General features: G+C 34.5%; 1 pseudogene; it reads left to right on the top strand.

The window, feature by feature from the left end:
- Window positions 1-3,997, top strand: part of LOC149541340 (uncharacterized) — a 66,720-nt pseudogene extending 62,723 nt beyond the window's left edge.
- Window positions 3,998-27,266: the final 23,269 nt, after the last annotated feature.

Raw genomic sequence — 27,266 nt, 5'->3', positions numbered from 1 at the left:
GTAAATTGCATGATGTATTATATGTACTTGATTTGAAAACTAATTTGCTTTCTGTTTCACAGTTATGTCAGGACTATAAAGTTGAATTCTACAAAGATACATGTTATGTCATAGATCCTCAAAATCAAAAAGTGATTGCTCACACTAAAATGGATAATGACAATTTGTTTAAATTCCATGAATTTTCTAGTTCATGATATTCGTTACATACTTCTATTGATTTCAATATATGGCATGAAAGACTTGGCCATTTAAATTCAGATTATATTACTTTCATGCAAAAGCACAATATGGTTGATGGCTTGCCTCACATTATTCCTTCTAAGATTGCCTGTACAGGTTGTATGAGTGGTGAGATGCATAGGGAGCCCTTTCCTAGTGGAAAATCATGGTGGGCAACTCATAAGTTGCATCTTGTCCATAGTGACCTATTGGGCCCCATGGAGAATAACTCCATCCAAGGTTCTCAGTATGCACTTACCTTTGTTGATGATTTTTCTAGACGAACTTGGATCTATTTTTTGCATAGCAAGGATCAAGTTCTTGATATATTCATTGAATTTCAGTTATATGTTGAGAGGCAATCTGGTTTTAAACTTAAAATTGTTAGAATTGATAATGGAAAGGAATATGTGAATAATGCTTTTCACTCTTATTTGAAATCATGTGGAATTAAACACGATCTTACTATTCCTTATACACCACAACAAAATGGTGTGGTGGAAAGAAAGCATTGGACCATTGTTGAAATGGCTAGAAGCATGTTGCATGCTAAGAATTTGCATTATAAATTTTGGGCTGAAGCCATGTTTGGTGCAACTTATATTCTTAATAGGACTCCTACCAAAGCTCTCAAGGTTATTACTCCAGAAGAGGCTTGGTCTGGTGGGAAACCTAATTTACATCATTTGTGGATTTTTGTATCTATTGCTTATGTTCATACTCCTAAACAGAAAAGGCATAAATTAGATGCTAAGTCATCTCCTTATATGTTTGTTGGTTATGATGAAAACACTAAGGGTTATCATGTTTATGATTCCACTACTAACAAAGTTCAAGTTGCTAGAGATGTTTGTATTGCAGAAAATGGAGTCCATGACTGTTCTACTACACATGATGGACAATTCAGTGGCACTAAAATTGTGCTGGTGGAGGACCAATCTCCTTCTCTTAACCCTACTCCTCCTCTTAACCCTTCAACTCAAGTTCCACCTATTATTTCTGCTCCTACAAGTCATGATATTCAAGTAGCTACTAATGATGCTTTTATTGCTAATGATTCTTACTCTAGTGATAATTCTATTGCAACTAAACGTAAACCTAAATGGGCTCAAAACTTAATCAATGAAGGTGATGATTACATTTCTAGATTTGGTGGAATTAAACATAGAAGGATTAATTATTGTAATTATGCTTTGATGACTACTATTATGAATTCTAATGATCCTAAGTCCTTTGATCAAGCTAACTCTCAACCTCATTGGCAGAAAGCCATGCAAGAGGAATATGACTCTTTAATTGCTAATCAAACTTGGGACTTAGTCAAGTTACCTCATGGCAAGAATATAGTTTCATGTAAATGGTTATACAAAAAAAAATTGAATACTAATAATGAAATTAGTAAATTTAAGGCGAGACTAGTTGCTAGAGTTTTTTCACAAATTGAAGGATTAGACTATAATGAAACTTTTGCTCCTGTTGCTAAAATGCCTACTATCAAATTAGTTCTTGCTTTAGCATCTAAAATGAATTGGCCCATTCATCAAATGGATGTTAAAAGTGCCTTCTTAAATGGTGATTTACATGAATAAATCTATATGGATCAACCTCCTGGATTTGTTAAGAAAGGTAGTGAAAATCTAGTTTGCAAATTGAACAAATCTATCTATGGTCTTAAACAATCACCTAGAGAATGGTATTCTAAAATTAATTCTTTCTTTATTTCTCAAGGTTTTGCTAGAAGTAAGAATGATCCTAATTTGTATATTAAACATACTAACGATGATATTATCATTGTTATTGTTTATGTAGATGATCTAATTCTCACTTCTAGTTCAGATGCTTTGATTTTTGATATCAAGTTTCAACTTAAATAGAAATTTCAGATGACTGATTTAGGTATCTTACATTACTTCTTAGGTATGCAAATTTGCCAAACTCCTAAGGGTATCTTTCTTTCTCAAAGCAAGTATTCTTATGATCTTTTAGAAAAATTTAAGATGAATGAATCTAACCATGTTTCAATTCCATGTGAACTAGGAACTAAATTACTGGCTGATATGAATACTCCTTTTGTTGATGGAACTTTGTATACACAATTGGTAGGAAGTTTAAATTATTTAACTCTTACTAGACCTGATATTGCTTATAGTGTTGGTTTAGTTTCTCGATTTATGTCTAAACCTCAACAAACTCATTTTAAAGTTGCTAAATGAATCTTAAGGTACATTAAAGGAACTATTAATATGGGATTATTTTATGATGCAAATTCTGACTTTATTTTACATGGCTATACTGATTCCGATTTAGGTGGAGATCCCAATGATGGGAAATCCACTTGTGGGTATTGTTTCTTTATTGGTTCAGGTCCAATTTCTTGGAAAAGCAAAAAAGAACACTCTATTTCCCTTTTCTCAACTGAAGCTGAATACAAAGGTTCTACCAATGCAGCTAAGGAAGCTTTATGGATTAGAAGACTTCTTGATGATTTGGGTCTACCTCAACAATCACCTACACCTATACATTGTGACAATTAAAGTGCTATTGCCTTGGCAAAGAATCCAATTTATCACGCACGAACCAAACATATTTCACTTCAACATCACTTCATTCAAGAACAAGTTGAAGACAAGCAAATTACTCTTCTTTATTGTAAAGGAGAAGATCAAGTGGATGATATTTTAACCAAACCACTTTCTAAAGAGAGATTTCAGTTCCATTGTAAAAATTTGGGTTTACAACCCGTTGATGTAAACTCCCCAAGTAAAGATTAAGGGGGGGTGTTAGAAAGGTTAATCTTTCCTTGGATGTATTAATTGGGATATTCCAAGGATCCCTAAATGTAGTTTGTCCTATTGTATACATGTGGAGGACATCCCATTGTTTGTCCTTTATTCCACATGTAAGGACAACTCTTTTTAATTCCTTTATTTAGTTTATCCTCCTTAAGAGGATTGTGACACTTTGCACACACCTATTATGAATGTGGCATTCATAGAAATGGGAGTTACAAATGCAACTCCTTTCTCATCTCTATATAAGAGATGCTCCTCATTCTTTCTTCTTCACTCTTAGCACTTGATGTTATTGTATTGAGCTATTTTTGCTCCAACTCTCTCTCTCTCTCTCTCTCTCTCTCTCTCTCTCTCTCTCTCTCTCTCTTCCTCTCTCTCTTCTCTTGGCATTTGCCTTCATTCATAATAATCACAAGGGGTTTTCTTTTCTTTCCCCTTATAAATCCTTGTCTACATTGTTGAACCATCTTGGTGCATGCTCTTGGATTTTGCTTATCTTATGGTAACATTGTTTCACACTTAACTTACTTGGATTGTTTCTCGTTCCTTGCTCAATCTTATCATTTCTTACAGTTATCGATGGGGTATTTTGGATTATTTCCCAGCATCCACGGAAGCTTCTGGTGCACTCCTGGTTATTTGTGTAATTATTGTTTCAATCCTTGGCATTTCTTATGGGCTACTAGCAGCAACAATGGCAATTCAAAGGATATGGCAAAGACACTATCACATATTGACAAAGAAGGAACTCACAAAAGTGGTTTTTAAAACTCGTTTTAGACTTTGAGATCTACAAGAAAAATAATTATCTACATTCATCTTTATTATTTCCAGTTTCTATTTATCTTTTATTTATTTACTTTTGCATTGTATTTTATTTTTATTTTTAGGAATATGTTGTTGAAGACCTGCATGGACACTACATGCCTTCTAAGCTAGAACTAGAACATGAAGAATGCTTGAAAGCCTTGAAGCCCCTATAGATCCATTTGAAAACCAATATGGTGTGTGTACTAGTTTGATATTTTATTTTCTTCCTTGACCTTTCTAGTAATTGGAAAAAGTATCTTCAGATATGTAAATGTCTATGCCTATCAAGCATGCATAAGTTCACACTTATCGTAGGCCCAAGAATGGACTACTCTATCATTGTAAGTTAATTTCAACTATTCAATTTCTCTTATAGGTTACTGGTTTCATATTTACCTTCATTGGAACCATAGACCAAGGCAATGTGGCAGTATTAGTTTTGATATTGAGTCTTCACCATTGCATTGCTAACATTGGCAACCAAGGCATGGTACTTCTAATCTATTTACTTCTGTAGCTATTTATTCCATCTATTGATTGTCATTGTAGCTAATGAGAGTATATGGAGCATTGATGTGGTCACTTGAAAATTTTCTAAATACATTGAAAGTGATGTGGGTATATATTGGGTAGGTTTAACTTATGCTTTGAATAGTAAAGAACTTTCCAGAATCACCCTATAAGCTGATTGGTCATATTGTAGCCTAATAGAGTCTAGTATAGAGGGTTGTGCCCTCATGAGATTACATTTATTTGGTTCTATTCCTTCTTACAATTTTTATTGCCTTATGTGTTTTGGGTTCAAGTTTGAAAACAAGACACTCTCATGTGTCCTTTCTTAAATTATTAATGCAGTGTCACAGAAAATAATTCTTTTCAAATCAGTTTCTTTCTAGAGTTGATCAATATGAAATATAGTTAGTATATTCTAAAACAAGTAAGAGAACCTAGAAATGATTTATCCATGATCATCATGAGATGACCATCTCAAAAGTGTTTATTGATCTCATTTTCCTAGCTACAAGACTAATACTCTTAATTTTCTTCCAAACCATGGTTGCTTATAATAGATACCCAAGAATAATTGCAATCATTGCATTCCAATTTGTTGGACTTTGAATAATAAATTATTATCATAAAGTTGGAATGTTGGAAAGGGCTTGATTATGTATATTCATCCCAAGTGTGTTCCATGAGGTTTGTACTATTGTAACATTTTAAGATTTAATTTTGTGGATTTGTCCCTCGTGTTGTACATGATAGGTTTGTTCAAGTGACATATGATGAGGTTGTTTGTACAACATAATGATTGAGTTGATGTGATTTATCAAGTAAAGGGCTATTTAATGTAGCTATTTAAATCATGCATATTTCATGGCCATTTCCCTCTATTTTGCAGTCCTTTTGCACAACACTATTTCTAACATGGTGTCAGTTGTTCAAGTTGATGAATAATCACAATATCCATGACTGTACAACAAGTGTGTGTGTTGGCCAACAATTGGAACATTTGTGGTTTCAGGATACACTCTTTATAAACCTCTTTCATAATTTTTGGATATAAGCTAGTCTCTGTGCATGTAGCCTCATTCCATCAACCCCCTTTGTCCAAGTGCTTCTTCTTTGCTATACTCTCTTACTATTTGTGCATGTTGCTTGAAGCATTGCCCAAGCTTTGTTACCCTTTTTGTGCGTGTTGCTAAAAGTACTGTCCAAACATTTCTATTTCTGCACCAAAGTACCCAACTACCTTTTTATGTCTCTTACAAATGAGTAGAATAAGTGCAATTTTATTTTTAATTTGGTTATAAAAAATCACAATGAATCCAATGTTCTTTCTTTTTCATTCTTTTGGGATTTTTTTCTCAAAAACTATAAAATCCCCATGTATCATAAATGATTGTTATAGTGCTTTTTCTTTATAAAAATGCATTGCAATAAAGTGCCACTGACTACATTCTTCTGAGTTAGTTTTGATTAGGAATGCATCAATGTTTTTGATTGTGCAAACAGGGGAAGTTGTTAATCCTTAGACTTGTAAAATATCATCACACAAGCATTTTGTAATCAAATAACTTAAATGGAGTTCCAAGGGTGTTGGCATTAGTGGAAGAGATCAAGTGCTTAGTTCTAGTTCATGGTTTGCTTCACCTGAGGATACAAGGCATAGATGTCGTGGTGATGGTGGGTCAATAGTGGACACGACATCTGAGAAGCAGACTGTGATTAGTAAGGTCCGTTACTCTCCAACAAGTGCCCTCTTGAAAGGTGAACTTGTTATATCATTACATGAAAAAAGTCAACTAGGATACCATGTATCTAGACAAAGAGGTCTAGGTGGTGGTTGGTATCTACACACCATGTCCAATGTTACTAAGTGAGATCTTGCTACCCAATTTCTTGTTGTTTTCCAAAGGAAGGCAAGTGGATACAATAAATTTTCCAATAGAACTTCAAATTTTCCCAAGTTTAATCCTTCAAATTAGTAACCATTTACAACATGTACATATATATAATGTACTAATTTTCTCTAAAAAAATTCATACCTTGGTTGATCTTGTGTTTATGTTCTCACAAGTTGGCTTAGTCATATGTAGTTGACCTTTGCATCCTATTTTTCTTCCTGAAACTTTCTTCTTGTTCATGCTTGGGCACGTAGGTTCATTGAAAACCTTATGATTAGTATTAATCATGAGTCCATCCACCCCAACTTTCTTATCAGCAATGAGATCTTGAATGAGGTATTTAAGTTTCATATAATTTGATGTAGAGTGCAACAATGGAAGCACAACCTTAAGACCCAACCCCCAAAAAAAAACTCAAGATTTTCAAAGGATTGAAGAATTGGTTTGTTTCACTTCAATAGGTGTATACCTTTGCAAGGAGCTTCTATGAGGGTTTTCAGACTCACCATACACAAGTATGACACAAAGCAATTTGACCCAAATCAAGTCTTTAAGGAAAAGTTCCCTTAATTTGGGTAAAATAGAGATTTTACGGTTCTAAGCCTCAAAACTTCCAAAAAAGGCTAGAAACTAATTACTCACAACCCAACTAAGCAAAATCCACCATTCGTTGCACTCCCAACAACCCACAACACAAATTGCAAGGAAGGACCTAGAATCCTATTAGGTCTCCAATCCTTAATTTTTGCCACTAACTTCAAAACTTCCCAAAAGACTTAAGGAACAAATAAAACTTTTAGATACCTTTTTTAATTTCTCTCAAACCCCAACGTTGCAGAGATTGACTCCATTCCAGCATATCATAACCTTGACTAAGTCCACATGCCTAATTAGCTAGGTTAGGCTTGGGTTTCAAAGCAAGAGGTTAGGAATGGGTGCATAGAACCAAAAATCCACTTCCATGGTGTTATATAAGTAAAAAAGGGACAACTATTTTGATCACCAAGTCCTTAAAGTCTCTCCATCTATTTATCTAATCTAGTCTCCTCAAAACTAGTCAAATACATGGTGATATTTGACCTAGGGCTTCCTCCCAAAATTCAATGCCTTCAATTCTTGTTCCAAAACTAAAAAAATATTATATTACACATCCCTAACTTTCCTCATACAAGTGGAGAAGAAATTCCATTGGTGGATCAGCAAGTTAGGGCCATTTGAATGCCAAAACCCTAAAATTGAGGGTTTCTCAAACCGGCAAGCTTATAAATTCTGTTACTTTTGAAAGAAAAAAGGATTAAAAAATTCAAACCACCACCAAAAGACTTCAAACACTTAGCATAAACTTTTAGATCAGAAAGGTCATCATCCACCCCTTATTATTTCGTACTATACTTGCAAAATGTCAAGAAATTGCACTGAAATAGGTATATTTTATTGATTTGAAAGAAAGTTTACAATTAGATCTTCCCTCTCTATCCATTTTTGAATGTATCAAGCCTAAATAGGTTGCTTCCAATAGTTCCACTCAACCATCAAATGGTTTGAGCCATTGGGACTCCTAAACCAAAAAGTTTCTTAGCAAATTATAAAAGTTGCTGACAACTTTTAAGCAACTTTTGCTACTATAGCAAGAAATGTTGCATTTAAACTTGATTAACACTTAGAAACCTTGTTAAGCTTCCAAACCCCTAAGAAACACCTAGAAAAACATGAAGCATAATTGCATGAAGCATTTATCTTTTTCTTATATCTAGTTGTAACTAGCATGAAAGAAGATAGAATAATTCAATAGGATAACTATAATAGACTTGATTTTCAAACTAGGTTAGTAATCTTTCTACTTTTCCAAAGTGATGATGTAAAAAGAGAAAAAATGCATAAAATGTTGTCCTCTTACATTTTTCTCCACATTTTTCCATAACATCAAGAAAATAAATTGAATATTAGGATACCCATTTTTCTCCTCTACAACATATCAAAAGATGAGGTATGGCTATTTTGGACCAAGTCTCTGCTATTACACTATGGGGAACTTTTAGGCATAAAAATGAGCAATATAGGTGATTTTTCAAGGAAAAAATGATTTTTATGTTTCTTAGAAGGTTATAATGGTCCTTAGGGTCATTAAGTTAAGTTTTAGGCATCTAGGAGTTAAGATGTCAAAAATTACAAAAAATTACAAAAGTTGTCAAAGCAAAATTGCAAAAATGCTGACAACTTTGTAGGAGTTTGGAAATTGGTAAAGGGATGAGCATTTGGAAATAATTTATTTTATTTTTGTCAAACCTTTTCCAAGTCGTAGAAGTGGAATCAAGTGAAAAATATAAAAATTGCACTTTTTGTGCAAAGTTACGTTGTTGAAAGTTGTAAAAGTTACTCAAATTTGCAACTTAGTGGAAAAAGGGTCATGGGATTGAACTATCTATTCTATTAGCTCTGGGTGGCTAGGCAAACCCTATTCCCAAGCTCATCCCATCCTATTGAGTGCTTGAACAATCTCGGGCACGCCGAACAGAAACGTCCCTAAGGGTCACTAAATGCCATAGGGCAGCAATCTTTGACGGGGCATATCTTGGAGCTTGTGCAAGGTATGGATGTGATTCTAGTTCCTATAGGACCATGTTGTGGAGACCTACAATAACCTCTCTCACTTTTTGGAGATCTTACTCCATTTTGATTTTGTGATGCCATCTTGAGTAATGCTGAAACTTGTAGTGTTGGCCAGTACAAAGTTGCCAACTGCCAAATCTCTCTCACCTTTCGTCCTAGGATTGAACTATTTGTTCTGTTAGCTCTAGGTGGCCAGGTAAACCCTATCCCCAAGCTCATCCTATCTTTTTGAGCACTCGAACATTCTTGGGCACGTCGAACCAAAATGTCCCTAAGGGTCACTAAATGTCATAGGGCAACGATCTTTGAAAATATCATAGAGAAAACATGGTGTGATGTGTAGAAGGAGAAGATTCTAAAAGGTTCATAACTTTTCCTCCTCGTCATAACTCATGATCTTAAGGGTTTATTAGAGGTAGACTTTAATATGGGACATATTCTAATGTGCCATAGGTTTATAAGATTGTGTTGAAACTATCAAAACAATGATAGAGATCACTATTTTGCATCATTATGAGGGGTTTTCAAGGATCTTATCTTATGTAATATCTTATTTGTGAATAGAAAAGAAAACATTCACTACCTCTTGCATTATCATTCAAAAATACCAATCACATTAACATGCTCCTAAATGATATATTTGTAAACTGTGATGTTTTTTAGTTCATTGTCTTATATGGAATGATGGTTTGGATCCTTTAAAGAAGTGTGCTTTTGATAGTTGTGGGTACATGTGACCCTCACCAATATATGATAGTTTCATGAGAGACAATAAAAAAAGAAGTCAAAGTAAATAGATATATAAAGTACAAAAGTATATGGTGTAGGAGCACCCTTCCAAGGCTCCCACCATTTTATTTTGGTGTGATAAACTTCTCTTTAGAAGTATGTGAATACAATAAGATCATATAGCTCATGCTTCTATGTTCAAGCTAGGATAGGTTTTGAAGTTTCCTCTTTCATCTTTGTTGGGAATGGTATCTTGACCTTTAGTTGGAATCATTCTAAGTTCTTTATGTTTCCATGTTGGTGAAAGGTTGAGTTAGGAGTTTCTATTACATTTTGCGCATATGTATGCATTAGAAGACCTCACAAGCTGGATTATTTGCTTAAAAGGCCAAAATTCTTAGACAATACAATATTTTGCAAAAGTTGTCACCATATGCTATAGATGGAATCAAGAGCTTGGAGGTCTTAGATTTAGAAATTTGTGCATGTTTTTTCAACAATAATATTGATTTTTGCCTTGTTTTGAAGAAATTTTACATTGTTATTGTGATTTGGTTGGATGATATACTTTTTGTATTGTATATTCTTCATTATTCATGCATTAGATCAGATCTATAATCAAGTTTTATAAGGTTTTGTAAATTTCTTTAAAGTTCATTGTTTGCTATCCAATTTTGAGTTCTCAATAATGAACGAGCTGTAGCTCTTGTTTCCATCATGGGATTTCCATGGCCTTTTGGATTCCATGATTACAGACCCTAATGTGTAACATATTGTAAGCAAGGGCCCAGAACATGCATGCAAACATTTGTTTGACAAAGCCCTAGGCGAGCTAGGCAATGCCCAACTAGGAGCTGTTAGAATTGCTTTTAGAATAACTGAGTAGGGTGGGGGGTGAATCAGTTATTTAAGGTCCAAATGTCCTATTCAAACTTTTCACTAAGCATAGTGAATCCATTCGACTATTCATTCATCCAAGCTTTAACTTATCTAATCAGCAAGTTACTGTAAATCAACATGCAAGTATAACACATAAGAAATCAACACATGACACAATGATTTACGTAGAAACCCAATTTGGAAAAAACCACCAGTAACATGCTACTCAATTTTCACCCTTATGAAGTGATGCCCTATGAAAGGCCTACCCTGTTAAAGGCTTACAACACACTGTTAAATGTGACCTTGCTAGAGGATTTAACCACTCTATTAGAGGTGGGCCTAGTTAGAGGACTTTAGAACATTTACTTGGAATGCCACCCTGTTAAAGGATTTACAAATTTTTGTTAGGCCAACCTAAGTCAATAGGATTTTTAGATCTAATACAATTGCTAGAGAGTATTAGAAAAATCTTGACTTGACAACAACATACAACTTATCTTGCAAATCTCAGATCACTTCTCAGCTCATACCCTTGCGTGGCCTTCAATGTCTGCAACTCTTAACAACTTTCCCTTTGTTTCAAGCTCTATCTCCTTGAGTTTCCATACTCAATGTACTAGTGCAATCATATCTTCATGACCACTCGTAGAAGCAGAGCCTCTATGCTCTTCCTTCTCCTAGATGTCTCCTTTTTGACACCCTTCTAACCACTTTGTAGATTTGGCATTTTAGCAGCAACAGTATCAATAGCTCTCTGCTTCTTGGTCTATGACTTCTTAAATAGAAGTCTTGGGGTTCCTTTTCCTGCTTGATTCTTCCATTTTTCAATTTCAATTCACATGGATTAGGTAGGATTCATTGCATCTAACCCATATTCTATTTCCTTCAGAATTTGCTCAAAAATGGTTTACATAGGATTCTGTGCCAACAACTCATCATCCTTATCTTCCAATTTGTTCACAAAATTCAATGCAACCACTATGTTAGCTTAGATGTGGCAAATCTTCATCATTTGAAATAATGCAGTAGCTTGACACTATTGAAATATTGGTGCTTGGCACATACTATGTTACTCGGCATCAATTGTGTTTTTCCTGATGCTGGGCACCTGAAGATCACTCAGCACCAACTAATTTTTTTTTGATGCTCAACACTTGATCTTCACTCAACTCATGAAGATCACTTAGCACACACTAGAAATTTCTTTTACTTGGTTTCTATTAAGAATTTTATTGGCTTCAACTAACTTTCTCGGCACCCATTCATGATATTAGTTTAAGCTTTGCAGTCAACCTTATTACAACTTCTTCCTCCAATAATTCTAAGTGTGACCAACCTCTGTGTCTTTGAGTATGTCATCAATACATTACTTATCCACTATCTTAATTGATCCTTGCACTTTATTACAACATCATAACTCATCCTTTCCCTTAGGTGCTCTTGTTACATCTTGTTGATCAAATCCTCTTCATCAATCAACTAAGTGATAGTACTTGGATCTTATAGGCAAATTTCATCTCTACAAATAGTAGGTTTGACATCAATGACAAAAAAATGATTGATAACAGTCTTTTACAACAATCTTCCTTCTTTGATCTTCAAAAACAATGAGCTTTTCAATCAGATTTCTAACAATCTCCCTCTTTGGCATTGATGACAAACCAAACTGATCAACCATCAGACTAAAATATTCAACCAAAAGCTTACTAGGTTAGAATAGGAAGTCAAATGCCAAAAAGTAAATTGTAAAATCACATCTCCTTCTACTATTCTGATTGCTTCATTTTAGCTTCTCCCTCTTTGTTGTTGTATCCTTGCTCTTTGTCTTTCTTGCTCAACTTCTCCTATTCTGATTAACATCTGACAACTTCTCCCTCTAAACATCTTCTTCCTCTTTTTTTATTCTTTCTCTTCAATAGTTGTTGATTATTTTTTTACTTCTCCCTCTTTGACAACAATGCCAAAGACATATTAGCATCTTAATATGTGGATGTAGCTCTTACAGGTTCATTCAATTTCTCCCTCTGTCACCTTGCTTGTGACTATTTTGAAATTTCAGCACTTCTACTACTTTAGGCATGGATTCCAAAGTGCTTTTGTGAAGATATCAACAATCTATTCCTTTGAGCTAACATATTCCATCTTCACTTGTTTTTCTTCCACCAACTCTCTTACATAGTGATACTTGATTGCAATATGCTTAGTTTTAGCATGTATTATTGGATTCTTTGATATATTGATGGCACTTGTATTATCACAATAAAGTGTTTTCCTTCGTATCTTGCAAAAAATGTTTGATCCATACAATATTGGTGCAGTTTATAACAGCTGCCACATATTTAGCTTCAACAGTAGACTATGAGGTGCAACTTTGTTTTTTGCTTGTCCATGTAATCAACCTTTTTCCTAAGAAAAGTGCTTCTCCACTGGTTCTTTTTCTATCATCAATGTTACCTCCCCAATCTACATTAGTGTAAGCTTTCAGTACAAACTTCTCATTCCTCTTGTGGTATAAAACAAAGTCATAAGTTCCTTTCAGGTATCTCAATATTCTCTTCACTACCATTAAGCATTTTTCTCTTGGATTGGCAGAAAATCTTGCTACTATTCCAACAGCTAATGCAGTGTTTGGTCTACTATGTACAACATATTGTAGCTTTCCAATCATTGACCTATACAGTGTCTGATTTACTTCAAAATACTCATCATTCTTGGATAGTTTATGGCCTATTGCCATTGGTGTGCTGACTAGTTTTGAGTCTTCTAGCCCAAATGTTTTGAGTACTTCCTTGATGTATTTGGATTGGGTCACAAATATGCCATGCTTCAACTAATGTACTTGTAATCTAACAAAGAATTTTATTTCTCCAAACATTGACATCTCAAATTCATGCTTTATTTGATTAGCAAAATCTTTGCATAAAATATCTTTTCCTCTAAATATAATATCATCAACAAAGATTTCTGATATCAAAATGCCTTTACCTTCCTCAGCTTCGATGTACAAATTTCTACTATCATCTATTCTTTCAAATCCTATTTTCACAAGATATTTGTGCAACCTCTCATACCATGCTCTAGGAGCTTGCTTCAATTGATAAAGCGCTTTGTGTAGCTTGCAGACCATGTCCTTGTTTTTCTCATCAACAAATCCCTTTGGTTTTTCTATGTAGACTTCCTTTTCTAGTTACCATTCAACTTCACATCCATCTAGTAGACTTTGAAACCTTTATATGTAGCATATGCAAGTAATGTTCTTACTCGTTCCATTCTTGCAATAGGGGCAAATGTCTCTCCATAATCTAGTCCTTCTTCTTGCGCATAGCCTTAGCAAACTAATTTTTCTTTGTTTCTTTTTATCTCACCATTCTCATCAAGTTTGTTTCTAAACACCCATTTTGTACCAATCACATTCTTATCAGCTGGTCTAGGAACTAGAGACCATGTTTTTTTTTTCTCAATCTGATTTGTCTCTTCTTTCATAGCCTTATACCAGTCATCATCTTGTAGTGCATCTTTCACTATTTTGGGTTCAACCTTGCTCAGTAGACATGATTCATTCCTCAGTCTATTCCTTGTCATTGGTCTGCCATCCTTGTCACCAATGATTTGATCTATAGGGTGATGTCTTCTTACATACTTGGCTAGTTTGGGTTTAGTCCTTTTTTCCATGTTTTCCCCTTTAGCTTTAGAGTCATTTCATTCTTCTTCATCTAGCATTTCATCATTCCTTTCTTGCATACTATTTTTAGAATCATAATGTGCATTTTCTACATTCTGCAACTTGGCTTCTGAATGTAGCTTGACATTCACTAGTTGAGACTCGACATATACTAAAGTTTGTTGTTGATTCCCGACTTGATTGAAAGCATTGTCTTCAATTGTCATTCCTTCATAGAAGTATACAAAGGATCTATAATCCTTTTTTTGCTTTGATTCATCAACCTGAACTTCAGCTTACATTTGCACTCTCCACAACTTTGTTAGTGTTAACATTCAAACACTTATATGCCTTACTTCTAGTGGAGTATCCAAGAAATATGCCTTCATCACTTTTTGCATCAAACTTGCCATTTCTAGTATCTTTTAGAATATAGCATTTACAACCAAATACTTTGAAATTTTTAATATTAGGTGAATGACCATACCATAATTCAAAAAGTGTTGCATTTTTACATTTCTTGACTTGAACTCTATTTAGTGTGTAGACTGTAGTACTTACATCTTCTCTCCAATAGTTTAGTGCAACATTTTTCTCCATCGTCAAGGTTCTAGCATAGTCAATCACTGACCTATTCCTCCTTTCAACAATACCATTCTATGGTGGAGTTCTTGGTGTTGATGTTTGCCTTTTGATACCTTTGTCATTGCAGAATATTTCAAACTCTCTTGATGTGAACTCACTCCTCTTTCTGACCTTAGGCATTTTAGATTCTTTCATGTTTCCTTCTCAACTCTAGCCAAATACCACTTGAACATTTTAAATGCATTAGATTTTTCTTTAGGAACATAGCAGTCATCATCCTAGAATAATCATCTACAAAAAGCATTATGTATCTGTCTCCTAAGTAGCTTTGCACTTCTATTGGGCCACATAAGTCTGTATGGACCAACTCTAGTACTTCTTTGGAAGTGTGTATTTTTCTTTTGAAACTAGACTTAGTCATCTTCCCTAGTTTACATTGTTTGCACATTGTGTTTTCAGGTTTCTTAAACATGGGAAATCCTCTGACTTTCTTTTTCTTGCTGATGCTAATCAAATTATCAAAGCTAACATGACACAGCTTTTTATGCCACAACCACACATCATCAATCTAAAACCAAGACATGTTGCATCTTTCATATCTAAACAAAATAGATTACTCCTAGTTTGTTCACCTTTTCCTATCAAATTTCCATCAGTGTCATAGATCTTGGTAGTTTTGTTTCCAAATTCAACTTTGCAACCTACATTGCCTAACTGTGATACACTCAACAAGTTGTAATTCAATCCTTCAACATAGTATGCATTATCACATGAAATTTTCTTTGTAAGTTTGATAGAGCCTTTTCCTTTAATTTGACATGGGGAATCATTACCAAATCTAACACTATTTCCATCATATTGAGTAAAGGTAATGAACTTACTTTTATCTCCTGTCATGTGATGTGAGCATCCACTGTCTATGATCCACTTGTCATTGTTGTTCACACAGGTAAACAATGTTGTTGCTTCATCTTTATCTTTGTTTGATTCATCCTTCATGGCTACATAGACTACTTCATCATCATTCTCATCAGAGTCTTCTTCAACAATGTAGCATCTCTTGCCTTTCTCCTTGTGATCTTTGCTATCATTTTCTCTTTTGTTCCTGAACTTTTTTCCTTCTTTGTAGTTCTTCTTCCATGGACATCTTGTAGCTATATGACCTACTTCATTGCAATTGAAACATATGATAGAGAGCTTACCTTTGAATTAGCCTTTACCTCTATGGAATCTCCTAGCCAGTAGTGCTTCTAATTGTTCCACATCTTCTGCATCTGTGCTGCTATCACTAGATGCATGTTTTCCTTTTACTTCTTCTCTTAATTGATGTGTCCTCCTCAGTATCTTTTATTTTTATCTTGGCCTTGAAAGAAAATTCAAGATTCTTAGGCTTTTAGTTATCAAAATTGGATAGCTCAAATGTATTAAGTCTTCCAACTACTCCTTCAAAGGTTAGTGTGTTCCCTTGTACACACCTCAACTCTTGGATGGCTGAAACTCTTATAGCATAGATAGGGAGCAAAGTTCTTAAGTATTTTCTGATGGATTTTTCTTCTTCCAATTTTCCACCTAGACTTCTTATTGTACTCACCACTTCATTCATTCTTGCAGCACACTAAGCGACATTTTCACCTTCCTCCATCTTTATGTTATCAAACTTTCCTCTTAAGCTTTCTCTCTTTGCTCTCTGGACATTTTGATCTCCTCCATAGACTTATGATAAGGTTTTCCATATTTTGAATGTAGTGTTACAATATTTGATGTCATCATATTCTGCATAGCTAAGTGCAGATGCAATCTCTAACATTGCTTGGTTATGCTCCTTTTTGTTCAAGTCATCTGCAGTGAGAGGTCCTACAGGAGTTACATGTTTTGTTCCAATTGAGGTTTGTGCATAGTCACCTATTGATCTAAGGTGCAATTTCATCAAACTTTTCCATGTAGCAAAGTTATCCTTGTTAAGCTTGGGATCTTCTCTCTTGGACTCTTGATCTTTCTACTTCTAGTACCTTGAAACTAAATCAACATATGACTCTTATACCAATTGTTAGAATTGCTTTTAGAATAACTGAGGGATGGGGGTGGGGGGGTGGGGGGTGAATTAGTTATTCAAGGGTGGTTAAATCCTCTAACAAGGTCACATATAATAGTGTGTTGTAAGCCTTTAATAGGGCAGGCCTTTCACAAGGCATCACTTTAGAAGGGTAAAAATTGAGTAGCATGTTATTGGTGGTTTTTCCCAGATTGGGTTTCCACGTAAATCACTATGTCATGTGTTGATTTTTTATGTGTTATACTTGCATGTTAATTTACAGTAACTTGTTGTTTAATTAGTTATAGTGAATCCATTTGATGATTCATTCATCTAAGCTTTAACTTATCTAATCAACAAGTTACCTGTAAAATTTTGCAAGAGAATTGGGATAAGACTTTGGCCCTTATTCTCAAGGTACACTATGAGTTTATCTCCCATTTTGGTGTCTCTGTGTAAATATATATTGTTTAATTTGACATTATTGTCAAAAAGGGGGAGATAGAGTACCAAAGAAGAGATAGAGATATTTGTAAATACTTTGTGCATATTGTATGGGGGAGATATATGTAAATCAATACATCAAACTTTGCACATAAGTTTTGGCTCATAAGTATTTTTGTCACTAATGCCAAAGGGGAAGATTGTTGGAATTATGATATATTTGTCATTAGTGCAAACACTTATTCAATTTTGAATGCTTATCCAGCTCATCACTTAGTCTACAGTGTATACCAAGCATTTAGTGGTTACCTTATAAGTTCAGTAGGCAAACAGTTCTCATCGAGCATTCCAGAGCATACCGAGTGAATGAGAAGTTCAACAGTGTTTACTGAGTGAAAGATGTAAATGAAGGACTCAGTGTTTATTGAGTGAAAAAGGTAAATGAAGGACTCAATATTTATCGAGTAAAGCAAGGTAAATGAAGAAGTTAATTTCTACCGAGTGACATTATATCTACCGAGTCACCAATGGTTACCAAGTTTTGAGCAATGTTGTGTGGCTAGTATGAATTGAGCCTCTACTCCTAGCGAGTGCATGACAATGCTGAGTAATGTAGTGGATGCCGAGTATCAGAAGGTCACCGAGTTAGTTCAGTGAACCCGAGTTATTTACTATTGGGTCGACTCAGTAATGTTTTGTTCACTTGTGTTTTGGTCGACCTTGTAATTGTAAATATTGGAATGGTATCTATGTAATGTATGATATCATTTGCAGTATGGTGTGTATGAAAACATAAAGAGAGTGATGTTCGCATGTGAAGAAGGTATTGCTATATTTTGAGAAAAGTGAAAGAAAATCAGCACCAAAGTAAAAGGAATATAACAAATTCAACATAGGAGCAGAAAAGTTATATCTATCACATTAGGTGATCAATGCAAAAAGGATCTTATCAGGAAAATGTTGTAAATTGATCCACTGCTTCATCCTAATAGGTGAATCAGTTTATAAATCCTTTAACAGGGTAGACTTAACAGTCTTTTTGTAAATCTCCTAACAGAGTGCATACTTCACTGTATGTTTGTAAATCCTCTAACAAGGTGGATCTAGTAGTCCTACTTGCTCCTAATAGGGCAGATCACCAGAAGTGATCATTGCAAGCTTTAACAAACCAACTTTATGCTATAGTATTGAAGTTTTGTGGGTATCATCCCCACCCCAGTTTTACTTTCTATTTGGAAGGTTTCTGGGTCACCAAATCTCTGTGTACATGTGTAATGAATGTTTGATCTTTCATTTATGCAGTAGATTAGATGAATGAATGGTGAATGGTTAAAATGCTGAATTGTTTGAAAGTCTTATAGGTTACTGATTCACCCCTCCCCTCTTAGTAACCTATCGTGTCCTGAATATTTCCAACAGAATCCATTTGACTATTCATTCATCCAAGCTTTAACTTATCTAATCAACAAGTTACTGTAAATTAACATGCAAGTATAACACATAAGAAACCAACACATGACATAGTGATTTACGTGGAAACCCAATCTGGGAAAAACCACCAGTAACATGCTAATAAATTTTTACCCTTCTAAAGTGATGCCTTGTGAAAGGCTTGCCCTATTAAAGTCTTACAACACACTATTAGATGTGACCTTGTTAGAGGATTTAACCACCCTGTTAGAAGTGGGCCTAGTTAGAGGACTTTAGAACATTTACTTGGAATGCCACCCTGTTAAAGGATTTACAAATGGCTATTAGGCCAACCTAAGTCCATAGGATTTTTAGATCTAATACAATTGCTAGAGAGTATTAGAAAAATCTTGACCTGACTACAACATACAACTTATCTTGCAGATCTCAGATCACTTCTTAGCTCATACCCTTGCCTGGCCTTCAATCTCTACAACTCTTAATAGCTTGGCCTTTCTTTCAAGCTTTGTCTCCTTGAGTCTCCATACTCAATGTACTAGTACAATCATCTCTTCATGACCACTCATAGAAGTAGAGCCTCTATGCTCTTCCTTCTCCTAGATGTCTCCTTCTTGACACCCTTCTAACCACTTTGTATATTTGGCACTTCACCAGCAACAGTATTAACAGCTCTTTGCTTCCTGGTCTATGAATTCTTAAATAGAAGTCTTGGGGTTCCTTTTCTCGATCAATTCTTCCATTTTTTAATTTCAATTTACATGGATTAGGTAGGATTCATTGTATCTAACCCATATTTTATTTCCTCTAGAAACTTCTTGAATAATCCTTTAGAATTCACTCAAAAATGGTTTACATAAGATTCTGTGCCAATAACTCATCATCCTTATCTTCCAATTCATTCACAAAATTCAATGCAACCACTATGTTGGCTTAGATTTGGCAAATCTTCATCATTTGAAATAATGCAGTAGCTTGGCACATACTGTGTTACTCAGCATCAACTGTGTTTTTCCTGATGCTCAACACCTAAAGATCACTTGGCACCAACTAATTTTTTTTGATGCTCGACACCTGATCTTCACTTGGCTCATGAAGATCACTTAGAACACACTAGAAATTTTTTTTACTCAGCTTCTATTGAGAATTTTCTCGGCTTCAACTAACTTGCTCAACACCCACTCATGATATTAGTTTAAGCTTTGCAGTCAACCTTGTTACAACTACTTCCTCCAATAATTCTAAGTGTGACCAACCTATGTGTCTTTGAGTATGTCATCAATACATTACTTATCCACTATCTTAAATGATCCTTGCACTTCATTACAACATCATAACTCAACCTTTCCCTTAGGTGCTCTTGTTACATTTTGTTGATCAAATCCTCTTCATCAATCAACTAAGTGATAGTACTTGGATCTTATAAGAAAATGTCATCCCTAAAAATAGCAGGTTTGACATCAATGAAAAAAAAATGATTGAAAATAGTCTTTTACAACAATCTTCCTTCTTTGATCTTCAACAACAATGAGCTTTTCAATCAGATTTCTAACAAGAGCAATCATCAAAGAAGTAGTTCTCAAGAGCAAAGTAGAAAGATTCAAGACTTTCCCTTTGGAGGGATTCAAGAGGGATATAAGAAGGTTATTTTTTGAAGAGGAGAATTTTATATGAGTTGAATAAGGTGTTCAAAAGTTGAGGACAATAGGCAGCCCTCAAAACCCCCAAAACCCCCCAAAACCCTCATTTTTTTTGCATTATTGTTGTACAACTTTTTGGTGGCCTAAAAGCTCAAAAATATTTGAGTATGGACTATGTGAAACAAATTTTCTTAAGGCCAGGTCTAATGAATCCCTAAGGGTAATAAGTTATTAGCCTTATAAATTTGGGTGGAGGCCTAATTAGGGGCTCTTCTAGTAGCCTTTTTGTGAAGAAACCAAAAAAATGGGTATGAACCCATTGTTACCATCCGTTCGAGCATACTAAAAGTGTTCTAATAGCACCTTAAAACTCATCAAAACCTTGGTTGGACTAGGGATTATTGTGGAACCCTAGTAGACCTATATATGTATTTTGGAAGAATTGCACTCCTAGGAGGATAAGTGAGTCATGGAGCAAGTTTTGATCAATTCACTAGGTGGGAAGGTTAGGGAAGGTTAGGGGATGTGCTAAGTTGTAGGAAATCCTATAGACCAAGTTAGGTGTTAGGAGAACACCAAGATCCTAGCGTGGATTAGTGGCATAGATTGGGTAGTCTACCCTAAACTTTCCCATCAAAAAGTATATTTTAGAATGGCAATTAGTAAATAGACTCTGCACAATGCATTGAGGATAGTTTTCCAAAGAGAGAGTCAAGAAACTCATACGATATATGCAAATAAAGATTAGATAATGGTAAATAAATATCAAAGTAGAGAACATTTTTTGAATATGATAGGGAATGACTATGTTTTTGTGTTACATTCCAAGTAATGATTAGTTGGGATGTATGTCATAGACTAAGGGAGATGATATTTATGAAGGGTTTCAGATAAAAGGCTACTATAATTGTCAAAAAAATGTTAATGATAATCAATGCATAAGGTAAACACATTATGAAGGAATGAGATCAAAGGAAAATATTCAAGGCAACAATAGTGAGTGTGATGAACAAGATTTTAAATCTTTGTAGTAGTATAACTATCAACATCTCTAGAAAAACTCTTAAATCTTTATCAAAATGCTAATTTCCATGAAAACAATGACATGGTATTAAACTTAATTTTCGTGTTCATTTCTAGGGCTTTGTGGTAGGGTTAAAGAAAGTGGAATCGTTTCCTAAGTAGATAGAATAAGTAAAAGAATGTCAAGTGGAAAAGTATGATCATGACAATCTTTAAAATCATTTTAACTTTTCTTTCAACTAAGCACAACAATAATGCTTGGTCCAAACAAGTGAAAAAGTAAATATGAGAAGCCTATGTAGTAGTTATGTGCAAATGGAATAGAGGTGTCCAATTGAGATCAATGATTGATTAAAGTATAATGAAAAACCTCTTAAAAGCTAGTTTACTACTATATCACATAGATTATAGTCATATGGTAAGAAGCATGGAGAACCTTTATGGTAGATGTATATAAGAACTAATTTAATGGATCATATGATAGCAAATTTAACAAAAAAAAGACATAGTGAGACAACAATCTTAATAAATCTAGTAACCACGTGTAATAGAATAGAAGACATTTAGTACTATTTATAGTAGGAGTAATAAATTAAAATGTTTCAAGGATATTTTAACAAAACACCTAGTTTTGTACATGCAAGATGACTCACAATCAAATACTACCAAGTTGTAAAGTTGTGAGTTAGTTCATAAAGGGATAACCATGAAGGAACAATCACAGTTCTAAAGCTATGAAGAGGAGCTCCAAATGCCATTTAGGTGGTGGTAGGTTGGTAGTTTGAGGAAAATTATTATCTACTCCTATTTTTTCAATGTTGAACTCTATTAGAATAAATTTACAAGTTTCACCTAGCATGAACTGAGAATTCAACAAAGGCTTCCAAATATTTTTGCATACATGTCAGTGCACTAGTGATATATGGTGATTTTGAGGCTACACTATATCAATATATTATTATATTTTTATGATGAATGGTGATCTAATTATTAAGAACCTAGCAAATCTAGAGGTCCAAAGATGTACAATTCTCATAGCATTAAGGATAAGACATTGAAATAGTGAGGTTTTCCCTTTGGAGAATGTGACAGGTATAACATTATGGCAATAGTAGTGTTAAAGAAGATGAAAATAGGTGCTCCAAAATTCATGAGCTAAATGAGCAAAGGGATTACAAAAGATGTATTATATTATGAAAGCAAGGGCCCTGAAAGTGAGTGCAAAGAATTCTTTGATCAAGCCCTAGGCGAGCTAGGCAATGCCCGGCTAGGGACTATTAGCAAAAAAAGAGCTCTTGAGAGAAAAGCTTGAAGAATGAAGAATTTCACTTCTAATTAATTGAAGAGAGGTATGAGGAGGTTCTAACTTGTGGAGGAGGAGTCCTGATGAAGTGTGGAAGGTGTCTTAAAAGTGGGCATAACAAGCAGCCAAGAAAGCCCTACCAAACTCTCAATTTTACTATTTTTGTTGTATGGTCTGTATACACCTTGAGACCCTAAAAATTATTTATTATGGGTCCTATGTATCAATTTTTCTTACAGCCAGAGGTGTTGAAACTCTAAGAAAAAGTGATGCAGCAGTACGCAGTAGAAGTCTTCAAACATCAAGGAATTGTGGAAATGCTCAAATTCCCTCAACATCCAAGGTGAAGGCTCCTAGTGCCAAATACCTATCATAGGTATGGATATGGGCTTAATGGAAGGTTATCACAACACCACAAGACAAGGTAACCTAATCACTAGGTCTACCCAAGTACCAAGCACCAAAAACTCAATATGCACTACTAGATTCCCTTAGCCAAAAGAGGGATCAAACCCCAAAAACTCAATACAAAGACCAGGGGTGGTCTAAAATAATTGATATGGCCTATTTAGGTCCTAAAAAACATTAATACATGATTCATTTCATCAAAGACAACTTATAGTATGAAGCTACTTTGAAAAACCACTAAATTGGCTTGTAGCCCTCCTAGAATGAGGAAGAGGTGTAAATTTGGATTCTTCCAAAGGACATGGCGACTTGACCAATGATTTGGATACCATTTTTGGTCTTATGAAACATGCCAAAGTTCCCAAGCATGGAGAAGAATGGAGGTTGTTGCTGTTGCAACATTAGACCGGATTTGAAGGCCTAATTAGGGCTCTATTTGCACTGTAGGTACACTTTCTACAAAGAGAAAATACAATCAAATAATTATTACATGTGGGGGAATGTAAATGAGACAAAATTCTAGGATCTTGGCCTCTAGTGAACCCAATAACTCAATCTAGAAGGACTATTGTAAATGTTGATTTGGTGTACTCTTCATGAAGCACACTTAGGGTATGGCAGAAAACTCACCTCCTTGCATCTTTTGTAAAAAAAATTGCAGAATATTAAAGTAAATTATTACACCTTGTATTCCACCAAAGGGCATCAATTTTCCATGGTAGAATATGCCAAAATAACCCAGCCCTAGCAAGTTGCTGATTTGTAGGCTGATTTTTGGGCAGCCAGCAATAAAAATTGAATAACTTTCAAAATATGAAGAGTTCGAACATGAGACTTGTTGAAAAATGAAATAGATAAAATTCTCCAACTTTTAGATCCACTGATACATATCCAATCATCTATTCACATCCATACTAGGGTTTGTAACACGTGTTTATGCAAGGAAAAATGTTGATTTTATTGCTTTCAATGCCAAAATTACATATCTGTCCTATCACCCACCTATAAGGGCTTATATAGAATTATCCCAATGTTTATATGAGTGGTTTTAACCAACTAGATGTTTGGGAGATTTTACAAGTTTTAGCAACTTTTAAAGAAGTTGCTCAAAGTTGCTTTGATAACTTTTAGAGCAATTTTTGCATATCTAGTGACCAAAATTGGTCCTAACCTTATTTTTATAATCCTTAAAGGATGTTAACATGAAAAAAGTGAAAAAAATGTAAATACATATGCCTCAGATCATTAATGACCAATAATTAGACAAGGGCTTATAAAATGCCAATCTTGTAACTATGGCCTTACAATGAGATCCAATGTTAAATCTATTATTCCTAAGCATGACTAAAGGCCACAAGGACCTTAGTTTGAAATATTTATGGTGCTTGTTAAAGGTAGAGTGGGTGCTCTTGCACCACAAAGGAGCTATTGGCCCTAGAAATCCGGGTGGAGGCCTAATTAGGGGCTCTCCTTGTAGCCCTTTTGTGAAGAAACCTTGAAATTGGGTACAAACCCATTGTTGTTATCCATTCAAGCATAGTACAAGTGTTCCAATAACACCTTAGGAAATCATAGAAACCTTTTTTAGACTGGGGAGTGCTATGGTACCCTAGTAGACCTATAAAACCTTTGGAGGGATATTGTTCCTAGAAAAGTAAGGGAGTGATGTTGCAAGTTTGGATCAGTTAACCTAGTGAGGAGGTTGGGCAAGGTTGGTGGATCATATAGACCACATAGGTGTACAAAAAACACCAAGATCCACATATAATATACAAGGTTGCATGGGGACGAGGGTACTTGGGGTACTTAGGGTATGTGTATGGGTACTGGTATGGGTACAACTATTTTTTATAATAGGGGATGAAGTTACTCGGGTATGTCAAACTTTATTTTTAATTATACTTTTATATTTATAGAAAACTTGAATTTATGAGTCATGACAATGATTTTTCAAATCAAGAATAGTGATAAAGTTTGCAAATGTAATGTATTATTTTCAGTTTCAAATTTGTTATATGTTTGTAATAATAATTTATGATAAATATTTAGATGCATAACATAGAAAGTAGGCTTTAAACATAAACAAGAAGATCATAAATCATATGACAATGACATAGTGCAAATGATAAATTTATGGCTTTAACATTGATAAATTTTATTGTTGATCAATATTGTATCAAAAATTCAAACTGATTAGGTATTGAATTAAGCTTGATAAACAAATAACAGAGAAGGAAAACTTTAAACATGAACAAGATCATAAATCATATGATGATGACATATTGGAAATGATAAACTTATGCTTAAACAGTGATAAAGGTTATTGTTAATCAATATTCTATCAAAGTTTCAAAATTATTAGGTATTGAATTAAGCTTGATAAGCGACGAGTTGATACACAAACAAAAAACCCAAAAAAAATCCAAAATCTCAATCAAGGTGCTTAGCTATGATGCTCTCCATCGAGTACCCAGTACTTGGGTATGTGGGCACAAGTAGTAGGGGTGTGGGCACAAGTACCCATGCAACCTCATAATATATTATGATAACCAATAATGTCATACATGAACAAACATATAATATACTATGATAATCAATAATTTCATACATGAACGAACATATAATATATTATGTTAACTAATAATGTCATACATGAAGGAACATATAATATATTATGATAACCAATAATGTCATACATGAACAAACATATAATATAAAATGATAACCAATAATTTCATACATTAACAAACACATAATATATTATGATAACCAATAAAGTCATACATGAATAAACATATCATATATTAACCAATAATGTCATGCATCAAATAAATGTCATACATCAAATATAAAATATCATATATACATCAAATGTATATCGAATGTCCACTAACATAAAATACAACATATATGTCCCCTGATGCCTATACATGTATGTCTATCAACTATATCTTCTCCTTCCCATGAGAGGAAGGAAACAAATCTCTAGAGGTCGTTGGTCATCATGTGGAGGGAGACAGTGGCAATGATGGGGTCTTCCTCACACGCTCGCTCGTCCTCTTGTTGAGCCTCTTCTCTAGCTCAAGTTGATACAAAAAAATTAGATATGAATCAATAATTATTATAAATTGAAAACAAATATATGTACACACAAAATTAATTATTTTCTTACCACCATCATATAGTTGCTCTACGAGTCCACCTTGAAGCCTCATGGACGATCGGGTGTGATAAGACCCTACAACAATTGAATCAATATAATCAATTATAAATGAAATTAGAAATTTCAATATTAACTATTATAAAAAACAACTAAAACCAAGAAAATTCTTTCATACCTCAATCAATGGTTGTGAACTAGCCATAGCTGCAACCACTCCATGATCGACGGACTGCCGAAGATGAGGAGTCTCAGATGTCAAGAGCTGCATGTCATACAATACACATTAAATGTAACATGAAACATGAAACAAATATAATCAACTAAATTAAATTGACATGAAACAAATGTACCTCTATGAAGCTCGTATCATGTATAGGCTCAGAGTCCATAGTGAATGTCGACGGTCCTGTAGAGAACTGATGCACATGCATAATTTTTTTTGTCAATCCTTCATATGATTACTTAATAAATATGTGTATTAATTTAAATGATTAAATTGATACATATCTTTAGACTCATTGACAGGATGAAAAATGGGGCCGGGAGATCGCTACTAGTGTTGCCAACACTCTAACCCTAAATTTTGAACAATGTCAATACATGCTAATTAAATAGTCATTCACTATACATATGAAATGTGATCAAATTAGTTTATTATAATTGTAATTTACCTATGTGTCAATGCCAAATGTCTCATTCAGGAACTGATCAGTCACTAGGCCATCATCTACACCATCTTCAACATGACTACCAAATGTGCATAAGGATCCGCATGATGTGCACGTGTGACCGTGACATGTAGAAGGCTCCTCCTCAACTAATGGACTCATGCAATGAATGAGGGTCTATGTCAAAGCACTAATAGTCCCTAGAGTGCTGGCCTCTACATGTTCCTTCACAACTGAAGGAATAGTCACATGCTCACCCTGTGGCTTGACCATAGGTTCTCTAACTACATTAGGGTCACGACGTGCCCTCGACCTCTCAAATGATGACCCCCCAACTCTACCTTGATAGTCTAATATATCAAAATAATTGGGGATCTCCTCAAGGAAAAACTCACAATACATTTTCCTTAAGAAATACATTGAGACCTCTTGATTATTGCAAGGAGGGGCATCAAAAACCA

This window comes from Cupressus sempervirens, chromosome 8 (genome assembly GCF_028749045.1).
Source record: "Cupressus sempervirens isolate cs-2001-9-10 chromosome 8, ASM2874904v1, whole genome shotgun sequence".
In the NCBI taxonomy this organism is placed as follows: Eukaryota; Viridiplantae; Streptophyta; class Pinopsida; order Cupressales; family Cupressaceae; genus Cupressus; species Cupressus sempervirens.
The sequence above is the reverse complement of the archived record's forward strand: the minus strand, read 5'-3'. Positions and strand labels throughout refer to the sequence as shown.